At 37.0% G+C, this 7,245-nt stretch overlaps 1 pseudogene; it reads left to right on the forward strand.

Annotated features, from left to right (window-relative positions):
* Positions 1-310: 310 nt before the first annotated feature.
* LOC110212722 (large ribosomal subunit protein uL24 pseudogene) lies at positions 311-748 on the forward strand (annotated as a pseudogene).
* The last annotated feature ends 6,497 nt before the right edge of the window (positions 749-7,245 follow it).

Consider the following 7,245-nt stretch of genomic DNA (forward strand, 5'->3'; position numbering starts at 1 on the left):
CTTGCCTGGAGGAGACCAAACTATTACTAAAAATCATCTTCTTCCATTGGTTGAATTTGAGCTCTGGATAGAAAACTGAAGCCTTTAATTACTGTATTTCCTTGATATATATACAAAAATTTATGCTTATCAAGCCTAAGTGCTATTTTAATATCAAACTATATACCTTAATGTGATTTATTAACATCTGGTGGTTAATAAAGATGTTTAAATCCAATCTCCTCTTTAATTTGGAAGTCATAATTAATTCTTTTTAAGAGAGATAGCAGGCGGCGCATGTGTCCCTTTTCAGATGGTTCCATTTGCCAAAATGAAGTTCAATCCATTTGTGACCTTGGACCAAAGCAAGAACCGCAAGAGACACTTCAATGCGCCCTCGCACATACCATGCAAGATCATGTCGTCGCTGCTCTCCAAGGAGCTGAGGCAGAAATATAATGTACACTCGATGCCCATCTAGAAGGACAGCAAGGTCCGGGTGGTTCGTGCACACTACAAAGGTCAGTAAATTGGCAAGGTAGTCCAGGTTTACAGAAAGAAATACGTCATCTACATTGAGCGTGTGCAGTGTGAAAGAGCTAATGGCACAACTGTCTATGTGGGCATTCACCCTAGTAAGGTAGTTATCACTAGACTAAAACTGGATAAAGATCATAAAAAGATTCTTGAGCATGAAGCTAAATCCTGACAAGTTGGAAAGGAGAAGGGCAAATATAAAGAAGAAACCATTGAAAAAATGCAAGAATAAAATAGTCTGTTATGCCATTGTAATTAAAAATTAAAATAAAAAAAGAGATAGCCTATCATCGTCATCATCATCACTATCATCACTGAAAATAATTATCATTTTGGTCAGTGGAGTTTGATTAGAAATGGGTGTGAGACAAGTTGCTATCCTGCCATTATTCTTTCATATTTGATGTTCTGTGGACTATTGCTCAGGTAGATAATGAATCCCATGAAGCAGTTGCATATATATACAAATTTCCACTGTTTGAAGTTATAGTTATATAAGATAGGTAAGTGGGGCCAACACAATGGAAATATGCAAAGCAAATTCAAGTAACATGGCCATTTCATAGGATTCATTATTCATAATAGTGCTTATCTGTATTCAAAGAAAAGACTTAGAAGGTAAGCATATCTTCTGTGGGCTCACTGAAAGCTGACTTGGAACAACTCTAACAGCAGATAGAGCAGCAAGGACATGTACTTTATCCTGTTCCTAAATTATTTTGATCTCTTCTATTAGGTCTCTATATTTTAAAAGCTTTTCAGTCTGTGAAGTTTAGATATTATGAGTATTTGATGTAGCAACATCTATTAAAAATCTGATAACTCTCTAGTTCTTGTAAAGTTTATGAGTTGAGTTCTCAGGATTATTTTGATATCCTCATTTTGAGTATGGAGATTTTTCATGTTAGTTTATTTTATTTTTTAATGTGTGTATTTTTATTTGAACTGGTCTTAAATCAGTCTTCAGTTAAAGTTCCTCTCCTTCTCCAAGCATTGGCACTAATCTCTTTGAAGTCCCAGGAGACTATAAAAAGTCTTTATTCATATCTATGTTGGGTGGGCTGGGGTTGGGAGGGGAAAAAAGGGATCTGACAATTAGAAAAAAGCAAGAAGTATTAAATTGGAAGATTGAAAAAGTTTTTTTTTCCTTTTTAAGTATTATATAATTTACATGTAAACTATACTACTGCCTACCTCACTCTATCTCCCTTGTCTATATTTATGTAATTATCTGCTTTGGTATACCAAGGTGACCTTCTTAGAGGCAGGTAATTCCCTGTAACAATGGGTTATGCAATAAGTCAAATGATTATTATTTTTTTAATGAACAAAGTCCTGACGACATACCATAGAACTTGGAGGTGCTTGCCTTTAACATATTTTAAACTGTTGTTATTAAACTGTTATTTAAATCATTGTTAACAGTATTTAAATCTTGAGGCAATCATACACATCTGCAAAAAAAAATGTCATACCAATCCCATCTTTTCGTTGGGTTAGTAGAACAATAAAGATTTATTTACTTTGTCTTTGCTATAGTGTTGCTATAATGTAGTGTAAATAGGGAGATTATTTTTATCACTGGCTTCCTTGTGGTATAGACCTAGCAATGGAATCTCTGGGCCAAGGAGTAGGGTCTGGGCATTTCAGTCAATTTATTTGAATAATTCCAAATTGCTTTCCAGAATGCTTTTATTGATTCATAGCTGCACCAACCATACACTAATATGCCTATCTTCCCACAACTTCTCCAACATTAATGATTCCCATATTTTGTCATCTTTGGCAATTTACAGGGTGTAAGGTAAAACTTCGGAGTTGTTTTAGGAGATAATTAGGTGGCTCAGTGGATAGCCTGCTGGGCTGGGAGTCAGGAAGACCTGAGTTCAAATGAGGCCTGAGATATTTACTAGCTGTGTAACCCTGGTCAAGTCACTTATCTTTTGTTTTTTTGCCTTAATCCATAACAGAAAGAAATGGCCATAAAATCCCCAATCCAACAAACAAACAAACAAACAAAGACAATATTATGCTGTATGGTCCATGGGGTCACGAAGAGTTGGACACAAGTGAATAATAACAAAGGTAAAACCTCAGGGTCATTTTAATTTGTATTTCTCTTGTTATCAGTGATTTGGAACATTCTTTCAATTGGTTGTTATAGATTGTTCTTTCGAGAACTCTGTTACTATTTGACTACTTATCTATTGAGGTATGACTTTTAGTTTTATACATGCATATATATATATATATATATATGCATATGTACATACACATATATTAATTATTTGGATAATTTGGATAACCGAAAAATGTGATAACAATTTTTTTTCCTATTCGACCACTTCTTAAGTGCATTAATTTGCCTCTGCAGAAATTTTTCAGTTCCATAGAATCAAAGTTAGCTATTTCATTTTTTGTAATTGTTTCTATCCCTTGTTTGCTTAAGAATATATCACCCATCCACAACTGTGAGAGGTTCACAGTCTGTTTTTCTTCTAATATTGAGGTCATAGATCCTCTGAAAATATATTGTGGAATGTGGTACAAGGTGTTGTTGTAAATCAAAATTCTCCCAGACTGCTTTCCAGTTTTTCTAGAACTTTTTAATTGTGGTACATGAATGTAACAGAATATTACTAAGCTGTAAGAAACTGTGAATGTGATGAATAGAGAGATGCATGGAGTGATCTCCAGGAACTAAAGCAAAGTGAAGTAAGCATAAGCAAGAAAACAGTATACACAATGACTGCAATAATGTAAATGGACAAATAAGTACAAAAAAAATCAAAAGTATGTTTTGCAAAATTATAAAAAATTAGCATGGCACAAAGAAGAGATAAAGACACTCCCATTCCACTGCTTTGTAGAGGTAGAAGATCCATAAATGTTTTACATTGCATATGTTTTCAAACTTTTTTTGGATAAATTATCAATCATGCTATATGTTTTTTCTTCTGTTTCTTTTTGTTTGTTTTTCAAAATAGGATTTGTTATATGGAATGATTTTTTGTGGTGGGGGAGGCAGGGAGAGGGATACTGCAAGAAAAGATAGTGATATAAAAAAGAAAAGATTTTAAAAGTGCTAGGAACTATGGTAAGCACTGAAGAGAATACTTGTGAACTTCTTGAGAAATGAATTGAAAAACTTATGTGTATATATGCATATATGTGTGTGTGTGTGTGTGTGTGTGTGCATCAATAGATATAGATGTAGATGTAGATACGGATATGGATATAGATAGGCTGGGTGACTTGTAACTGGTGAACTCTGAACAATACTCATGAGGAATGGGAGGAGAGGAAAGAGGGAATAGTTGGAGATTACCCAGGAAAGGTAGAAAAGAATCTGGGATTTTAGCTAATTCTAGAAGGAAACCAGGGAATTCAGGAGGCCAAAGTGAGGATACATGGCATTCCAGACATAGGGGACAGTCAGTACAAAGACACAAACACAAGAGATAAAATGTCCTGTGCAAAAAATAGCAGGCAGGTCAGTACAGCCATATCTTAGCCATCTTTCCTTGGCCTTTTCCATTGTGGTATAGAGGAAACAACAAGTATTCTGACTCTAAAAGGCATACTCTTTTCATGAAACCACTAAAAGCCTCAGGCACAGAATGTAGCTTTATTTGGGAAAGGAGGATTCTATTTCACATGGAACAGGAAGATGGCTCTAAGATATGAGACATACGTAATCAGGGGCTGAAGCAGGACAGAGGGGAGAGGCAGCTTGTGATCACTGCCTAGAACATTCTCTTGGCTCCAGATATCATTTTTTTTCTGGATGAGGTAAGAATCCTAGTCATCCCTCATTCCCTAACCCTATTCTAGGACCTCTTTTACATGGTGCCTCCTCCCAATATATAAGCCCTGTACAATTCTGCACTTTTCCACATCCACACCTTGAGTACCACCTATTTTGTGGTGATTAAAATAAAAACACTTGATTTCACATGAAAGCATTTTGTCCATGTCATCCATATGTTCTGCACATTTGATCTGGCCATTTCCCTCTTTTCTATGCAAAGGCTCTTTCAAGACCTTTGAAGAAATGGGTTTAGAAAGAGGGAAGGAGAAAGCCAAAAATGCATAGAGTATTTTCTGGATGATAGCAACAGCTGCAGACTTGCTGTTCTTATACTGATGTGACAATCTCCAGGTTGACCTCAAATATTCATTCTCAGCTTAAGAGGGAAAAGGCCAAAGAAGAAAGGGTGATAAAGATGTGTCTGCACTCTTCCAGAAGCAGAAAAAACATCAATCAGTCATTTAAAAAGCAAAACAAAACATGTTTTTGATACTCTGTGCCAGGCACCATGCTAAATATAGGGGTTACAAGACCAAAAATTAAGCAGTCACTTCCCTAAAGGAGTTTACATTCTAATGGGGAAGATCACAAGCACGTGTAGAAGTATATGGTAGATAAACATATATGCCACAAATACAAAGCAGTTAAACACATGGTAGTTTGGGAGGGAAGGCACTGGTTGAAGTGGGGATGGGGAGGTAGGAAGAAAAGGCTACATATGGTGTTAGAGTTGTGCCTTGAGGGAAGAGAGGGATTCTATGAGGTGGGGGAAAGAGGGCACGGGGAAGAACAAATGGACAGCAAAACAGGCTGTGATTTCATTATGAGAAGACATTTGCCATGAAGGATAAATATCTCTCCAAGGAGGAGGCTTTGCCCCAGCTTTTCCTATTACATGGCTCTAAGCTTGTTTTCTGCCCTGTGGCAAAAAAGTGAAACGCACTTATTGGTCAAGTTATCATGCTCATTCGTACCAGATATTGTTCTGAAAAAAAAATTCTCTTTTTTGTGGACTGAAAACCCATACATAGGCACAAGCAGGTGCATGCATGCGTACACCCCCCCCCCCCAATGAATTAAACCCTAAACAAGCATTTATTAAGTGTCTGACACGTGTTAGACATTTTGCTTAGTGCTAAGGATGCAGCAGCAAGAATGAAAGAGTGCCTCCTCCTAAGCTGCGACTTTCATTCTACAAGGCAGGTAGGGAGTAAATATTTATATGGCACCTACTATGTGCCAGGGTCTGGTCTAAGTGCCTTTTTACTTATATTGTCTCATTTGATCCTTATAAAAATATTTCAAGGTAGGTACTATTGTTAGCCCCATTTTACAGTTGAGAAAAGCAAGGCAGATAGACCTTAAGTGACTTCCTAGGATCACACAGCTGCTGAATGTTTGAGGCTAAATTGGAACTCAAGTTTTCCTAACTCTAGGCCCAGTACTCTAGCTATTGATCCACTAGTTGTATCAAGTAGGAATGGATTTCCAGTTAGCAATCCAAGGCTCAGTTCCCAGCCCTGATAATACAGTAACTACTAGTGAGGCAAGTCTATCACTGAGTGGTACGGAAGAAAGAAGACTGATTCTGGAGTCAGAGAATCTAGCTTCAAATCTTGCCTCTGTCTACATGTGTGATGCAATACAAGTCATTTCTGGGCCTGGAATCAGAAAGCTCTGAGTTCAAATCCAGCCTCAGACAATTAATAGCTGTGTGACTGTGGGTAAGTCACTTAACTCTGTTTGCCTCAGTTTCCTCATCTTTAAAATAAATTGGAGAAGGAAATGATAAACCACTCCAGTATCTTTGCCAAGAAAAACTCCAAATGGGGTCATAGAGAGTCAAACGTGATTGAAACAACTGAACAACAACAACAACAGTTATAAGCAGCATTCATATAGTATTTTAAGGTTTTACAGAGTACTTTACATCTTATCTCATTTGATCTTCCCAACAACTCTGGAGGTAGGTGCTGGTATTATTTCTATTTTGCAGTAGAGGAAACTGAGAATGAATGAAGTTACATGACTCATCCACAGTCACACATGAGAATGCAGAGGATGCAGGATTCAAACTCAGGTCCAATTGACTCCAAGTTCAGGTCTCTATTCACTGCATGACCTCTTGGGGTCTTAGTTCTCTGATATAGTGAAAAGTTCTCTCATATAAATGAAGAGGTCGGACTGTACTTTTAAAGCTCCTTTTAGTTCTAAATCCCATTGTTTTAGGATTACAGGATGTAGAACCAGCACTAGAAAGGGCCTCAGAGACCATCCAGCCCTACTCCCCCAAGGTAAAGATGAGGAAACCGAAGCCAAGGCTGGATACGTGTCTTTCCTGAGGATACTCACAGGGACCCTGAGGATCCCGTATCAGTAGGATTGGAATTCAGAACTTCTGATTGCAGATAAACTGCTCTTTCTGTGGAAAACAGAATATTATTTTAACCGATCTAATCGTATAGCCTGTTTGTATACTTTGGCCCTAAAGAAGAAGAGTTAAGATGTTACTTACAACTTAGGTTTGCTCAGCATGGGAGGTTGGGGCAAAAATCCCAATTCTGGATGTAGCTGAAGATTGCAGAAGCCCTTTTTTGAACCTGAAATCTGGTTAATTGACTCATTATTGAGATTTAAACTTTTACTGTTGTTGCTATTATTACCATCATTATAACTGAGGGAAAATGATTATGTTTTCTTCATCTTAAAGTATACAGTCACTTTAAGATAATCAACCATTTTTTAATCTACTGAAAATAGTCCTGGAAAGGATGTAAACTTCACATCTCCCTTTAAAGTTGGCCATTAGTCACTCAAATGCCCAGAAAGCTGAGGCTTACCTATTACATTGAATTTCCTCAAGTTTTTAATTGGTCTTGGCATTTCTGTGCATAAGAGAAAATGCCAGAAGGAGAAGA

This window comes from Phascolarctos cinereus, unplaced genomic scaffold (assembly GCF_003287225.1).
Source record: "Phascolarctos cinereus isolate Bilbo 61053 unplaced genomic scaffold, phaCin_HiC Scaffold_2;HRSCAF=192, whole genome shotgun sequence".
NCBI classification, from domain to species: Eukaryota; Metazoa; Chordata; class Mammalia; order Diprotodontia; family Phascolarctidae; genus Phascolarctos; species Phascolarctos cinereus.